This window comes from Vidua chalybeata, chromosome 5 (genome assembly GCF_026979565.1).
Source record: "Vidua chalybeata isolate OUT-0048 chromosome 5, bVidCha1 merged haplotype, whole genome shotgun sequence".
Taxonomy (NCBI): domain Eukaryota; kingdom Metazoa; phylum Chordata; class Aves; order Passeriformes; family Viduidae; genus Vidua; species Vidua chalybeata.
In genome coordinates this window covers 9,024,283-9,041,741 of record NC_071534.1, presented here as the reverse complement: position 1 = coordinate 9,041,741, position 17,459 = coordinate 9,024,283, and the positions used below count along the sequence as shown (strand labels likewise).

Here is a 17,459-nt window from a genome sequence, read left to right as displayed (position 1 = left end):
CAGAGCTGGTAGGAGGAAAATATTAGAGCTTTTTTGTCTTTGTTCCTAACAGCATTTTGCTAAGTTAAAAACCATAACACCCATCATTTATGTGGCAGAAGCTTGGATGAGATTGACTTTAAAGAGATGACCAGCACCAGGGATATGAACTCCTGAATTTTGGGTGAGCTTCCTTTGAGAAGCTGCAGAGGACACCCCCAGTGCTATCCAGCTGTATGGTATCTGCCTCTGCATCCACCTCAGAGGGATGTGACATTATTCACATGGCATAATAAGCAAAAGTCAAAACATTGTGTCTCAATATTCAACTTTAAACATGCCCTTGCACATGCAAAGACCACTTATGCATACACCAACCAGTATTTTTATAACGCAATGAAACAAAGACCTTGCCTGAATAAAGCAAGGTCTGCAATGGTTTTCCTGCAGTACACTTAAAAAAAAGTTTTAAAAGCTGATGCTGGACCATTAAATCATAAAGCAAATCACTGACAGAGCTTATTACCACTTGACTTATTTTGATCCCTAACAGACTTCTAAAGAAGTAAGTCTCATTCTTCTGGTGATACCCTTTCAGCTGCAGAGAAAAGGTGGAAGGCTTTTGCAGGAGCACAGCAGCAGGTGATTGAAACTCCTTAAGGGACCTTGTCCAGTTGTATTTATTCTAATTTTCCTTGGGATGATCACAGCTTTCGTGATTTTCAGATTAAAAGTTTTCAGAAACCAGGGAGGGGAAATAATGAAGACTCAGGGTTTTTGTAAGAGATATGATACAGCCTCACTTGTTTTCTCCTTGTCTTGTGTGTATATGGAATTTACAATTTAATACCAAGTTCCTATGAGAGGACAATGAACCACAGTCATTGTGTTCTGGGGGACATTCAGACAAAAGCTGAAGGAGCCCTGGCACATGTGAACATGTTTACAGGACTTCTCTCTGCCTCATATATCCTTTTAAAGCTGAAAACCGTGCCCTGCCAGGAAATAAACTTCAGGAAAAATTACTTCCTTGTCCTTTTTTCTTCAGTGGCTGCTCTTACATTTGAGGAGTAAAGGCTTCATGCCCATAGATCAGCCACTATAAAAACAAAAAGAAAAAAACACCATAACCAATTAAGTGCTACTATCAGGCTGTGGGGAATGTATTTTCACTGCTTTGGAGAGCACAGATGGGAATTACCAGATTCTGCATCTTGCACTATTGGTGTCACCTCTGCATTTTCTACTCACCTGTGGCCTCTGTGGGCTAGGCAGGCTGGCTGAAATTCAGATGCAGCACCACAAGACTGCATTTGATGGGACCCTGTGCATGATTGCTTCACCAGAGTAAAGCTGACTTGGGGAAGCCTCCAGGAGTGATGTGAACAAGCACTTCAAAAGGCTATTTACCTATACCTCAGGCCAGAGTTTTATGAGCACTTTAGGTTGGTTTAAAGTGGCACTGTGACAATAAATAAGTCCTACCTATTCCCATCTCGTGTTCCAGTTTTCACACAGCTCCCCCGAAACCTGTTAGTGTTCAAGTAGCTGTACAAACATCAGATCAAGGAAATTAGCAAGGTAAAAGAACCAAAACCAGACTATTTTCTCCCAACATTAGTTTTAACCCAGAGGAATTTCTCAGTCTGAATATTTGAGCAACAGTAATTTTGCCAGCAGCCAGCCTGCAGGTGAGAATAACAGCCAGAGCAGCAGAAGGGCAAGACTGGCATTTTCAGCAGGGGCATTACATGACCCTACTTTACTGGAGGGTCCAAACAAACTGGAGTCTCCATTTTCCCTTCTCCAAAATGGACAATAGTAATAACATTAATACCCCCTTCCTCTGGAGGAACTCTAAAAGTTTTGAAAGTCCCTCAACAAAAACGGTATTTCAGGATCTTGGTGGGAAAGCATCATCATAATATACACTCACATTTATCAGCAGCCAAACCAAGGGCTACATTAGCAAACAATCCCCAGAGAATGCTACTGTGGTCAAAGGCACAGAACACGACCAAGGCTTTCATATTGCCTCTATGCCACATATAGACAATTAGCATGTTGTCAAGGTCTTCCACTCCTTAAGCCTGTGAAAATACGTCCAATACATTGCCTTCAGCATACCGAACAATTTATTCATAAAGGAGACTTAATCTCTTAATGGTTATTTGCTGAAGAGCATCTTGCTGTGTTGAAGAGAATTACAATAGCTGATGGTTGGAATCCTTGTACATGTTTTGTTATTATTGTTTTACTGATGATTAAAGTCCTAACTGTGAAGGAAATGCCAGGGGGTGAAGCGACTGACAAAATGCCGAGTTTTCTAATTTTTTAATTTGTTCAGTTGACAAGTGGATTTTTCTTGGCTTTCCTCCCCCTTCTGATGCTGTACCATCCAGTTAAGCTTTCTCTATCACTTTCCATGACACTTCTGTGTCAGCAGGGAAGTCAGTGCTTGGGAAAGCAGGAAGCACCAGCCACCAACAAAGTCTCTACTACGTAGACTAGAGAAGAGCCACTTTACATGACTCTGCCTCAGCCCTGGGATAACCCTGAGACACAAAGGTCATTTTGAGCTTTGAGAAGCTGTTTTGCTCTCTGATTCCTCCAGGCCTGGCAGATACACCTGAGTTCACAGATACACCTGCAGTTTGTTTAATGATAGGGGATGGAAGTGCATGGACAGTTCTTCAAAGAGAGGACAGATACCATCCGTTCACTTAGCAAAAACACTGGATCACCACCAAGTGTTTATTTATGATCACTGCTGGTATGATTTGGACTCAAATCAAATCTCTTCGTGTTCCCTTGATCCAGCCTGTCCTCCCTTTTCACTGACCCATTTTTCCTCATTTCGGTCCTTACTCTATTCTGTGACTGAAATAAAAATTGATGCTTAGTGGGTCTTTAATGTATGCTACACGGTTTTCATACGTGTGGGTTCTGGAAAAGTTAAGATAGTGTGCTGTTTGAAGAAAGATTATACCAATAAGGACAGAATTTAAAAAATTAAAAAGACCCAAACCTCAACAGACAGGAGATATAACGAGCCCCATCTTCAAAACATTTGAATTCTGGTGTGTTTGAGGAGATGGGAAGAGAGGGAAGAAAGTTGTTAGAGAAGATCCATGTATTGCAACCAGACCTTACATAGCTGAAGTTCTTCCATGTCTCTGTCTGTGGCTACAAGGGAGGCTGAGAGTCAGAGGACACGAATTATCTCAGTGGAACAATTTCTCTAGTGCAGCCTGAGATTTCCTCATCTGTCTTCTTTATTATCTCTGCAAAGATTCCTGTTTCAGTACCTTGTTTCTTGTACTACAAGCATGGAATGTGATAAAGCAGAACCTGGTCCAGAACAATCACAGCCACATAAGTAATAGACTGAGACTGAACTTTCTAATTTCCTTTAACATTAAGAACACCAGAGAGCCTCATGTGAAAGACCTGACTGGAAACGCTGGCTCTGAACCAACCCCAGCAACACTGTTTCTTTGTTTTCTTAAGCTCTTGAAGATACCTGGACTATGAGGAGCTTATGTCCTCCACTTAAAATTGCTTATTTAAGCTGAAACTTGTAATGCATTACTGCACTAATTTTGTTGGATCTCACTTGAAATAATCAGACAGCTCTCAACTAGCAACAACTTTATGTCCTTCCTAACTCACTCCTCTATAGTTGCTGACACCTCTGTGGCACTGCCAAGGAGCATGTTTTTTTCAAAGACAGCTACTGTCTTTTAATAGTCACCTCTTTATATTTACATAGTTAGTAGTTGTCTTTATATTTACCTGCAAAGTAAATAGTTGGAAATCTATGACTGACAGAAACCACCCAGGTTAGTAAAACACCACTAATGTGAAGTACTTCCCTTTAGTTACATAAGTATAACATGTGCCAAGGCCTTTAAAATAAGACAAAGGTAAATATCAGTACTGGTCTCAAATACTGAAGCTTAATTCTCTTTTCCTTTTACACAAGTTTTGCACCGCTGCAGATTTTTTTCACTGATATCCCTCTGAAATGACATCAGGAAGATCAAAAACCCGTTTATGTCAAACAGTCAAATCAGTACCTCTTAAAATGAATTACGATTACATTGCCTTTCATACTACATGAAACATCGTAGAAAATCTGCAGTTGTTTCTATGTGCTGGAAGAGGAACATGCAGCAAAATCCCACAGAGGAAACTAAGTCAGAACTACGCTTTCTGAAGTTCCCAGCATGTGCATTCAACCACTGGAAGTGAAAAACCATGCGAACTAGTTTTGTTTAGACTAGTAGCACCAGAAACCTTTCCCAAAATGCAGCCATTGTCTGTCAGTGTTTGCAGACTCTCATGTCCATTTGGGGGATGGACTGTGGAACAGAATTAAGTTGCCAACAACACATTCAAAGTCCTGATAACTAAAAATGAGGAAACGTGTCCCCGGCTCACGTTTTGCTCACTCTCTGTGCTCTTCCGAGTTACTGTTGTAAGTAACTCTTGTGCTACAGACTTTCCACCCATCCAGTGCTGACTTTGGAAACTCAGATGTGCTGGGATAAGACACTATGGGGCTCCAGCTTCTCCCAGCATTGCTTAGGGCAAAGGTATATTGCTGCATTCAGTTACCCTGCCTCAAATGGTCTTTAAAGGCAAGCCTGTCAGATAAACTTCTATCTGTCAATGCATTTTGACCCACATTCCCTATTCTTCCATTCCCTTCAGAGAGAATTATTGCTAAACCCCTGGAATAATGGAAATAAGCTCCTTTCATTGGCATATTTAAACATATTTTCTAGAAATTAATGTGTTTATCCTTGCAAAGGACCTTCTTCTAAATAGGAAAAGTAAGGAGCCTCATGCAATAAATTGTCACAGCCAGTAAAAGATTGCAAAAGGCTTGATAACCTGTAGATCATTAAATACAGCAAATAGGACAGTTTTTACCAATAATGCAAGCCTTGGGCAAACTCATGTAAGTGAAGAATGACACATAAACTCTCTGCTTGACAGTCAGATAAAGAAACCACATCCATCATTCTGCTGAGGAGTCTCACCAGTTGATAATCACCCAATAAAATGTAAGAGTATACTGATTCATTTGTATTCATTGACTAAGCCTTCAGAAAAAATCAACTGCTTCTGCTGGAATAATGTGTTTTGCACACATTTGCAAGTCACATGATACCAAATATGCCAGTTTTCTATCCCAGTGCAGGTAGTGTATGTCTGGATCCCTGTCTTTCTTTTTCACAGAGCAGACCAAAGGTCTCTTGCGTACCCTCCACTCCTGGTTTCATAGAAAGCACCTCTGTAATTCCCTAACTCCTCACATAATCCTTTTGCTCCTTTCAACTCTCGCTCTCATCATCTCTGTCTGAAGTCTAATCCCTTCCACAAACATACACACTTTCAGTCTGCATGGGACACAGGTTTTTGCGACAAGTTATAACCATAGGAAAGTCAATAAATCTCAGGTTTTGCACACGTCTCAGGCACTCTCATAAACCTTGACTTGGGAAACTCTGCCGAGAACTCCAGATTCACATGAGCAGCACACAGGGCTTTAAGGCCTCCAGGTTTAGAAGAGACCCCTAAGTGGAACTGTAGGAGACTGGAGGAACAGTTGACTGGCCCAAGACTGGATAAGTTGAAATTTGCTAAGTTGGCAGAGTGCCTTACTCTGTCTGGATGTTGTAAAAAAGTATTTTAAAGTTCACAAGCAAAACCTGTTATTGAGCCTCCTGAGAATTTGGCTGTTTCTCCCGTGCACCGCCCAGGGCAAATCCAAGTATCTTCCCCTAAAAACATCAAGCAGGCTGGGGCATTAGAGGATCACCCTTCAGAAAGCATCCCCAAATTGAATTCTCTCTACACTAATCCTGTTTGAGCTCCATCAGCTCCTCAGACTGCTCCAGCCATTAATCCTGCTGGATGATTCTTCTAGAATCCCACTCCTCCAACAGCTACACATCTGACATGGGCTCATGGCCATTACTGGTTTTGGTTTTCACTCATGCAAAGCCAGAGGTTGCATGAGATTTTTGCTTACCTTAATCACTTAATTATCTTAATTTCTGTAAGACTCATCCCTACAATAGCCAAGCACCCTTGTAATAATGGAAGCTATAGCACTGAAAGACAAAAAAGGTATTCTGCCCTTACAGGCATAACAGGGCCTGAGATGAATTTACAGAATGGAAACAGCAGTAAAACAATACAACCTAGTAGTTCACTTATGGGAGAGTACCTAGGATGTACTCTGGTGGGCTTAAGGTTTCTAGGTAAGAATATAATGTTATTTAAGTACAGCATGTTGCTGAAAGCTGAAATGTACATCATTTCTGGGTTGGTGCCTGCATTGCACCTTTCACAGAAATATTTGTGGTGGAGTTGGAAATTCTTATTATATCCCAGAGCTGCTGTCACAGGCCATACAGGCCTATGAAAGTACAAAGGAAAATCTTTAAAGCACTAGGAAACACTTTAGACTTTCAGTGCACAGCTTTAACACCAACAGCAGCATTGTGAGTATTTTCCCTTAGTGCTACTTCTTTGACTGAATGGTAAATCTCAGGCAGCAGCCCTCCAAACAACTCCTGTGGTTTGGCACTGCGCACACACTTAGCCAGGTACTATTCATACCCTCCTGTGTGTTAAGTCAATGAACAGGGAAGAAGAAAGGTGTGTTTCTTTTCTCTGTTCCAAAAGCTACAGAAAATGCACAGCTCTTCAATGCTAATGCATCAGTGCTCATGTTTATTTAGTAACTCTAATTGTTTCTTGAAATTGTGCAATTCGGCCCATGGAAATTTCCTTGTTTGCATAATTCTGTCATGTCGATGTTGTTAGGGTTAAATTCAAAACAAAATGTTGCAGGATGATAATTTTAAAACTAAACAATCTCTTCTGGTATTAGTAGGAGGGGCCATATTTTTTTGCTTTTCTGGCTTTTTTGGGAGAGGGGGGTGTGGTTTGAGTTGACTTCCAGTAAGGCTCAGAGGTCATTTGGAGTTGAACAAATTGCATTCACAAGTCATGCTCTTCTGAGCATAAGCAACACAATTCCCAGAGTCTTAGACATAACAGCTAAAATGGTATTTAGTAGTTCTGGCTCATCAGCTCCCAGATTTCCTGGTCACTAGTTTAACACATACTAGAAAAACCTGAATTAGTAACAATGAACAGAAGTTCTATCCTACAGCTTTTCCCTTTTCTGACCAGAGTTTCTCCTGTGTGTGCAAAACTCCATCCTTAACCCCTGGACAGAGCTCTTTGCAGACTGCTGCTCACCAGTAGATAAAGCATTAACCTGATTTTCATGGCAAATCCAACTCATCTGCTACTGTGTCATGCTTGTTGTGCCTCCTTTGCGCTTCTCTTATTCCTTTCTGAATTTTAAGTTGAGGCATTAAGCTGCACACTCTCATTTATGGCAAATAACAGCAATCAGGCTTTGGTTTTACTTATTTTATCAGAATAGTTTAGTGTTTTCCAACGAGGGCCATGAATCTGTAGCTGCTAATGGTGTAAACAGGCCCACTGATGATGGGTTAAAAAAGAAAGAACAAGGAAATGTCAATGACATGTGCTTTTAAAACACTCTTTCCTTTTCAAATAGTTAATAGAAAAGAGCTAATTCTAAGTGGTGATTTTCATTAGTCAATGGTACGTCACCAATGGCCTTTTCCAGGAAATGCATAATCAGGGCACTCCCTCAACTCATACTGGATTTAAAAATAATAATAGTTATTTCATATTACTAACTTCCTTAGAAAGGAAATTTCCCTAAGAAGAATACCATTTTGTCTCTCTTAGTTTATCACAGATATAAGCAATCTTAGTGTCAGTGTGAAGAAAGAGATCACATCCCTTCACCTGCTTCAAAAAAGCTGACTGCCCATCCTCAAAAATGTTTAAACCAGACAGTTATGGTCACATTAGTCAAGCTAGGCAGAGCTGAATCTCTGACATGTGTAAAAGAGTCGAGGGAAATGCAAATGATTATGGTTTCGAGACAGCTGAACTGAAAATACATTCTGTAAAAAGGACAAATATTTTCCTTTTCAAATTCTAGTTCATGGATTTCAGAGAGTCTTTCAAAGTATTTCCAAGAAGGCTTTGAAAGATAATTGAAAAAGTAAACCTACCGTCAATACCCCTTGCTTAGTTGAACTCGCTTGCAACCTGTCCTGGAAAAAAATTAAAAGAGAAGCATTGGGAAAAAAAAAAATGCAAATTACTAAAGACTACGAGGAGTTTGACTTTGCCTGTCTTATCTCTACCTTATGCTGTATTTTAATTCAGGTCTTCACTACCATGTTATCCATCTTTTAGTAAAGTAAGTTACATGAGGAGCCACATCTTTTTTCACCCTTTCCCTTCAAGTAACATTTGTTCAAATACCAAGAGACAAATTTCCTGGAGAAAAGTCTTTCTCCAGGAAAACCCTTCAGCAGTTAAGAAGTCAAACATTTTCATATACAGTCAGACATAGTGATTGAAAATGTCTAAATAGGGATTGTGCAAGAGAGGAAACTCATGTCCCTAGTTTTGTCTTTCAACCTCAGTTGTTCTCCACACCAATCCATGGGAAGCAAATGCAGCTGGAGTAGGACAGCCTCTGTTACCATGCTGAAATTCCATCACAGTGACTGCTTGGGCAACATACCAACCAGCATTGTTGCACACCTCATTTCCCTCCTTCCAGATCCTCAGGAGATGAACCTATCTCAGCTCCCAGAGCTGCCTGGAAAGCTTTAATTTATTCTTAATTTAATAACTCTCTCAACACAAACATATAGATATTCAGGGGAAGTAAAACACAGTTGAAGTGTTTACATTTCTTTCCTGTTAACATTTCTTGCTGCAATAGATTTGTGATTGTAAATTACACTGAGGTGAAAAAGGAAGCATTTCAAATGATCAGGACAAAATCCAGTTGGATAAAACACCAGTTACTGTCCTGACAACCCACGACTCAGAACAGTAGAAAAATCTGAAGAATAGCTACCTGGAAGTGATCTTTGGCTTTCCTATTCCTTCCCCAACTTTTCAATACCAAACCTGCTGAGCTTTCACAAACATTGCATATATTTCATGCTGCACTGTAGGAGAAGCAAACAGTTTAGCAAGAGAAATGCCCACAAATATTTGGTAGCAGACAAACATATAACAAAAGGAACTCTTCTGGAGCAGGGACAAGTACCATAGCCCAGCCTTCTAATTTCAAGAAGAAATACAGGCTACATGGAGGGACAGAGCTCAAGATAAGGCTCTGAAACATCATCTGCAAGAGAAAGGGTAGTAAGATGCATCCAACCTCACCTTTCCAGCCTTTCCTTTGTCCTCAAAGACCTTCCACTGGTCTTCCATAGCTATTCCTATGACAGGAGTAATTGCCCACAATTCATTTAAACTTCATCATGGCTAGTTTTTAGCTGATTAGAGAAATCCCTATTGACCCACTATTTCAGAAGTGAAATATAAGATTTCCCCCTTCTGCCACTCCAGCAAGAATGTCTACCAGGAATCTGTGAGCTTTCCACGTGGAAGCAGGAATAATACCCTTAGCGATCAGTCGTGATTTTCACGTCCCTTTTCTACCTCATTTCCTTCCAGCACTCTTGATATCATGCCAAGAACAAGCAGTGTGTGCATTTAAAGCAATAAAAAAAACCAGCACAAATTAAGTGTCCTCCCACCCACATTTTACTGGAACTCACTGTCATGAAGCTGAACAGTGATTGGAATGGCACCTGATTAACAATGCAAACTTGTTACACACAAAGCCTTGGTGAAACTGTTCTGTTTTATAAGCAGTGCATCACTGTACTCTCACTCAGATTTCCTCCTGGCATGGCTATAGCTGCCACCATTACAGGATGCCACCTGGATTTTATTTCTGAGTAGATTAGAAGTAATTCTGTATAGTTTTTGCTCAGAACAGAAGGGTGACAGAAATGAGTACCATGTTGTCTGGGGGGAGATAACATAATGGGAGCTCACAGTTTGGAAAGGAGGGATGACAATCCCACAGCTGTCTGAGGCTGTGTCAAGCACACAAAGAGAAAGAATTGCACATCACCCTAGTCTAAGAAGGAGGCAAGCAATATAGAAAGTCCAGTGACATTTCTTTAGGTGGAGATTAGCTGATACATTAGCAAGGACAGAAAGAACAGCAACTTAGGCAAACAGAATGTAGTCTATTCATTTTAATTATTAATTTAATGCTATCAAGAGGTGGTGACAACATAAAAGTTATAAGCCCAGTGTTTATCCACTTTGGGGTCCTTTGTACTTGACTTCTAAGCCATGTGAACCCCTTTTTCTAGTTTTTCTTTACATAGACCAAAAACTTGCTTTAAACAATACAAATAGAACCTCATATTCTTTCACTGTCATGGAACTAACTCCATTATATGCATTTTTAAGAAAAAATTCCCAATAACTACAGCACTTATTATAAAATCATGCAGTGCTCTGCCAGTGATTTTAGTGCTTCAGAACTCCAAAGGAACTCACTAAGCAATGGAGAGGGATAAGACCTCCTTGGAACAAGGCACATAATGCACACCAATTCTGGGGAGTCCTGTGAAGAATTAAAACACCTTTAATTGCCAGCCAAATAGGAGGCAGGGAATAAAGGCTTTCTCTCCAGGAAGAAAAGAAAATGCTGATGCCACACTTGTATCAGTGCATGGCAGATCACTTTGTGGAACTAGGTGTTGTGGGCAGAATCACCCATCAAATTTAGAGACAATACAGTTGAGACAAAGAAAGGCAACACTAAACTCTCACTTTTTTGTTCCCCCTACCCCTGTGCCATCTGAAATTATATCCTCCATCTCCAGGTACAACGTATTTGGCAACCCTAGCAGTCTGATCAAAGCTCTTCACCCAGCCCAGCTGAGCTCACAGCTATGGGCATCTCTTGGGGCACAGACACCCACAAGCACTCGCCTTCCCTTCTCCACAGATCATGATGGGGCAGAGCAGGGAAATGGTATGAGCTGGTTGGTGCCCATTGAAAACAGCTTGAGCTCTCTGGCGATGCCCTCCCTCTATTGTGTCTTGACCGGGATGGAGCAAAGGTCCTTTTTTTCCTCTTATTTAACAGGAAACAGTTATCTGCAACACTTCCTCCCAGATATTTTCATAACCCCACCAGGGTTACAGGCACTGACTTAAAACTTTGAGGATATCCTGAATTTCTCCTTGCCACAACTGCATCAGCAGCAATGGGACCCAGTTTTGAGGACAGCCCTGTGCCATTTCGGTGACTTCCACACAGGGCACTCACCCTGCCAGCCAGCACAGCAGGGCTTAAACCAGAGCTGACTGCTCCATGGAGGAAGGAACACATTTGGCCAACATTCCCCAGCCTCAAGCCCCTGTGTCTGTTGGCTAGAGGGGGCTGCAAAAGATAGATGACAGTGAAGCAAATAGCAGGGGAAGGAGAAAGGAGAGGGAAAGGGAGACAGGGAAGGCAGGTTGGGGGGAAGGATATGGTCTACTCTGGAGAATCCTGTCAGGATGCAATTTATTTTCCTTCTGCACTGGAGTATAATGGTGCACCGCCTGAGCTCTCTCAATAGCTGTTTTGAAGTGAACCAGGGCTGGTATGTCTTTAATTTATCATTTCATTATGAAACGGTTTCCCTTCCAAGAAGCCTTCAAGTCAGGAAGCTCTGTCTGCCCACACAGGAAATTCCTTTGCAGCAACTTCCCCAAAAAGGAAATTTCCCTCAGAAGTGAGCCCAGCTCATGCCTTTGAGCAGAGTTGTTTGAAGAGGCTGTGGCATGCGGGCCCCGCAAACACCCCTGCCTGCTTACAGCAGCCAGCACTGGGATCTGCAGCTCTGCCCTCCAGCTCCCCTCTCCCCAGGGACAGCCAGGAGTGTCCTGAGGGCACAAGGTACTGTTTTTTTACTAGAAAAAAGTAATCTTGAGAGAGGCACAGGACACACAGAGCTGCGAAAGAGCAGAGGAAGAGGAGGGGGAGCTGTAGAAAAGCATTGCAAACTATTCTAATCTCCCACTTGAAAATCAGGGAGAAAATTCTACACCCTATCTTAGATCTCTTCCAGTGGTATGTCGCAGACTGCACTCTGTCCCTTACATGTACCGTGGGTTTTATTTAATGAGCTCAAAAACAAAGGAGAAGGGAGGGGAGGATATACAGCGGGAAGGGGGAGAACCACATTTACAAAAATGAATCTCTCAGACATCTTGTGAATCACTAAGTGGGAGAGAGCCAAGAACATCCAGGCCAGAGTGAATAACGACACACAGTATTTTATGAAGCACCTTAGGAAAGGGGATACAGATCAGAAGCACTACCAGTCTTCCAGCTAGTTTTTAATTTACCATTTTAAATCACAAATAATACTGAATAATTTCTTTTAATGACTACACTCAGAAACCCAAACTGTTGTTTGGAGCAAGAGAGGAAGCAGAACTGAAATTCATGTTACATTTACACAGATGTGAGACAGGGCCATAAAAAGGGGCATAGGTCAAACTGGATCTTGGACTGAACAACAGCAGAAAAATGAAAGCAATCCTTTGAGGGTGTATGGGAGAAACAACTGCCAGGGATAACAGAACTGCATATAGGGGTGACTACAATCCACTGGAGGCTTATATGCTATAGAGATAGGCTCTCCACATTTTTCCCAGCTTCAACTTCAAAATTTGTTTTTCAAGCACTTGGAGCAAACCTGGTCCCTAAAGCCAAAGCTCCAGGAGGTGGCTGCCTGTCCTCTCCCATTCCCCCCACTTACCAGATAGCTTTGCCCTGTTCCCTCGCCAGCTAATTTACATGACTTTTTTTTTTTCTCTCTTGCTGCCCTTGGCATTACATTCATCGATCCAGTCAGCTGTTGTGTAAAAGAGACTTTTGTCAGAATCGCTTAAAGGCAAATCCCCCCCTTAACTTTTCTTCTGTGGCCTCTAGCTGATGAGTTAGTTATCACCTAAAAGAGCCCTCTGGCGTAGCATATGCATACTGAATATATATCTGCTTGGATGGCATCCACACTACTGTCAAATCACTGGAGATGGCTATGACATGGGGAAAAATGTAAAAATTACCATACTAGGAAAGATCCCCAACCCATCTACCCAAACATCTAGAGCAGTTGATGTATAAGCAAAAAGTGAAAGGAACAAGGAAACATGAAGCAATCTCTACTGTAATATATATTACTTATCTCAGCCTCTGGTAATCTGTGTTTTAAGGAATTCATGAGCTGTGGTTGCATTGGTTGCATTCAGGCCACTGTTTCCATACTGACCACGTGGCCTATCCCTCTCCACAGGTTTATCTGGCTCCTTTTAGAGATCCATTCACACTTTCAGCCCTGCAAACATCTTCCTGCAATGATTTCTTTCATGTAGTGATGCATCCTCATTCTTGTTTCTTTTAGACATGTTGCCCAATGACTTACCTTGGATCTCTGGATTTGCTGTTCTGTCAGGAACTGTGAATAATCATTCACCTTCTCCAAACCAAGTACGATTTCATAGCCACATTATAACTTTCTCCCTGCAAACCTATTCACTTACAAAACTACCTTTTCTTTAAACTGCAGGGTCCTATTGCCCCTCTCATTTCCTAGGAACGGGAGGACTGGGGAAGTAGTCTGTTCTAACTGGGTTCCCTAGCACACTAAAAATGACCACATGGATGAGACCACCACACCCATAGTGGGACAGAGTTTGAATAAATACAAAGCATTAAGACACCTGCCTAGGAATTCATGAGCTTTAACAAGCCTGTGTCAGAACTTCAATTGCCTAACAATTTTGGTGCAAAGCTGTGGAATCTATGCACAGTTGCTACACAAATTGGAGTCTGGTGACTGATTTTTTGATAGTTAAGCAAATATCTTTGCTTAACTCTACAGTCAAGGGACATTCACAGGTATTACTGTAAAACCACAAGAAAAAGTCATGACCTACTCACATCAATAATTGTTTTCTGCTGAACAACCACAACATCCTTCTGAATGAGATTTCCTTGTACTGTGGTCCCGTATGAAAAACTGAGAAAAATTATCAAAATAAGAATAGCTTACTTTCATCCCAATTCTGAATGAAATTAACTAAATTAACTGTTCAGTAGATGACCGTAACTTCAAGTCGTAATGACATGCAGGGCATTTTATTCCTGCTGAACATGTCCCTGCTCTTCCAGTTGTCAGGATCTATTGAATGCGACTGTCATGACGCTCAAATTAAAGCATATGTGTAATTTATAGCTGACCAAGAGACATGTTTTGTAAAGCAAATGATAATTTTACAGCCTTTCTGTTGTTGATGTTATATGGACTTATAAAACTGTGCAGTGAAAATGCTTCAGAGTGGGGCCAAGTCATTTCAGGATAAAATTATCAGTGCAAGCTACCTTTATTCACAAAAGATTAGAATACTCCGATTATTTCAGCTTCCAAACTGGTGCCAAGACTATTTGTGGATTAGACTTCTTATTAGTACTCTTCAGGAAGTGGCTTATGGAGTGCATGCAGTAAGAAAGCATTAAAAACAGCTGACTGAGCCCCACCTACAATTTTAAGCCAACTTGGAGATTTCACACATATACTGCTGACTCTGTATACTTGATCCAGTAAAAAACGGACTGAAAGACCCCTTCAAACCTAGGCCTCTAGACTCAAACACAGCCTAACCCTCTTGTGTCTGCTTGTTGCTGCTGAGATGGGAGGACAGCAATTCTGAGCCTGCTTAGCAACTCCTGTGACACAAAAGGCATGTTCTACCATCTTCTGCACCCATTTTTTGTTTCATCATAGGCAGTAATTTTACAGCTCTGCCTAAAAGAAATGGTTGTAACACATTCTAGGTGTTAATTAGCTTCAAAAGGAAAAGTTACAGTCTCTCTGCATAAAACCTAAGTATTGGAGCAAACCTTTCCACAGGATCTAAATATGTACATGCACATGGAGATATATGTGTCAGACTAAAAAAAAAAAAAAAATCAAAACTTATCAGCTTTAAAATAAATTTTGATTGTTAACTCTTGTCTGCGTTCTAGTGGAGGTTTTGTGCACACATGTTCTCACTGCAAATGATGGAGCACCAGAAGGGCCATGCGTGAGAAGCTGTGTTCTGAGGGTTATTCGGGACTAGGCATATTCTTCCAGAACTCTAAGAAAATCATAATTATGGAGAACTCACCATAACAATACAGATCCAACCTATTTAAAAGACATCTGGATTTACTTCTGGGTGTTCTGTTGAACTGAATCAGTGCCAAACCTTGTGAGATTCAGCCATTGCTATTGCACACGCTGATAATGGTGTGGCAGGAGGCCAGCAGCAAATACTGACTCCTTTAACAGCCCAGCTGCTTCAGGTCTGCCCATCACAAACACAGCTCAGCTCACTATCACTGTTACCTCTGCTGTCACTCCCAGTTCCTCTGCTTGTTTTTCACTCTGCATGATTTTAAAACTGAGAGGGGGTGTAAAAATTGAAGATCCACAATGCTTTAGCTCTTGCAGACATTAAGTACTATCCCTTCTTTCTACTTTGCTGAGCTCCAAGGCTTCAAATCCTGCACTAATCCTTCTACTGCATGTGAGTGGTTCACCACCACTCCATACCACACACTGTATCCCTGAGAACATAATGTGGAAGTAGAGAATGACTCCTGTGAGTTGGTTATGCTCACTTTCAACAAGCAGAAAACCACCAAGCAAAAGCAGAAAACCACCAAGCAAGCTATACAGCAGTGATGAGACAAGCCTATGTATTTAATAGCAACATTTGTCACCACTGCCTATTAGTATTTAAAGAGCAGTAAAAGAAACCAAACCTCTAATAAAAAGAACAAGGTGCTTTGAACAATTACACACCGGGCAACACAGTAATGACTACCCAGAGTAATGAAGCTAAAAGCCCAGAAGTAGTAAGACTACTAAGGAACTTTCCAGGGAAGCAAGATAGAAAGAAGTACAACATAGAAAAACATAAAAAAAGGAACAAAGAAGTATTTTGTACAGAGGGTTTTTCTGACAAAACACCTTCACTGAATCATGGAGAGGAAGCGAAAGCCAGCAAAGCTAAAAATTTAAGGAGACAGGTTGCTTGGAAGAAATCAGAACAAAAGAGAGAGTACGAAGGAGGAACTTATACACATAAAGGGAGATTTCCCCTGCTAGGAAATACACAAGGACCCACTCAAGTGGCAGAACTGAAATGAGTAACTGGTTTGTGGGCCAGTAGGAACTGGGGCTACTTCCTTCTCCACTACCAAGAAGGAGGAAGTACAAAGGGAGAAATTCTCAGTATTGCACAAACCAAACAGGCACAGTCATTCTTTCATCTCTCTTCCCGCAAACACTGGCCAAGTAAGTAGAAGCACAGCACAAGCTTATAAATTTACTCACACACACATTCTAGATAAAACCATGGAAATTGCTGGAGACAGTGAGACAACTCCTGTTCATTTCATCAAGTCCAGTAGGTCACTTTTTGCACCTATTGAGCTGGATCAACTCCAACATTTTCACCCAGGACTTGTGCAATTTTGTTCCTGAGGGTCAAGCCCTGGTTATGCTTTCTGAAGCCTCCTCCTTTACCACCACCACTTCCGTTGCTGGTGTCCAGGGTGGCCAAACCCTGCACTCTGGAGTCTCTACAGAGGAAGGGTATAAATATCACGGAATCTCTCTGCTGGCTTGAGTTGATAGAAAAGTTCTTTAAAGCTCAGCATCAAAGGATTCACTTTATAAGCTGCAAGCCTTGGTTCTTGTGCCAGCAGCGAGTTCTCCCCATAATTAATTAATGCCGTATTAATTGTGCATGTTCCACGGGCCTGTTGAGGAGGTGTGGCAAGGCCTGCACACGCAGATCAACCTTTCTGGTGCAGCCAAGAGAGAAGCACAGGAGATGGGAGGTAAAACCCCTCTGGGTGCCTACAGAGGAACAATGTGTAAAGCAATGTGCTCAGGGGCTATGGAGGGGCACGTGCTGAGCCCTGCCGGGTCATTCCAGCAAACAAGGAGCAAGAGGGGCACAGGGGAATCTACCACCAGCTGCACCCTTGTGCAATCTGCTCGGCTCCAGGCCAGCCGTGAGCAGCAGCAGCAGCCAAGAGAAGCCCAGGGCAGCTGAGTGCCCTCACAGGCAGGGTTTGGCCACAAGTCACAAGATCCTGTGAAATCGCTGGAAGGAAAAAGGGGGAGGAAGAAAAGGGGGATTATTCCACCTCATCTCTGTTGCGCTGATCTCCAGCTCTCTGCTGGCTGCCGGCACTGAGGACGTGGCACCATGGCCTTGCAGGGGCTTTGGCCATGGTTCAACCAGTGCTGTACATCCAGCCCAGCACATCCACTGCACCCATCCACTAGGAAAACCAGGGAGCGCTCAGGACAGGAACAAGTGGGAAAGGGGATAACCCAGCCGGCGACACCCCCAGTGACGATGCCCATCCTCAGCTGTGCCTCAGGATTTTGCTGGAGACC

The 17,459-nt window shown here is 42.0% G+C and overlaps 1 protein-coding gene across 8 annotated transcripts in view; it reads right to left on the bottom strand.

Annotated features, from left to right (window-relative positions):
• Positions 1 to 17,459, bottom strand: part of ETV6 (ETS variant transcription factor 6) — a 132,685-nt gene that overhangs the window by 56,637 nt on the left and 58,589 nt on the right. The window contains exon 2 of one of the 8 annotated variants that reach the window (XM_053942687.1): positions 8,121 to 8,162. The exons of the other annotated variants lie outside the window; for them this stretch is intronic. The gene's annotated coding sequence lies outside the window, so the exon portion shown is untranslated. The remainder of the gene's footprint in view (positions 1 to 8,120; positions 8,163 to 17,459) is intronic. 8 annotated transcript variants of the gene reach the window in all.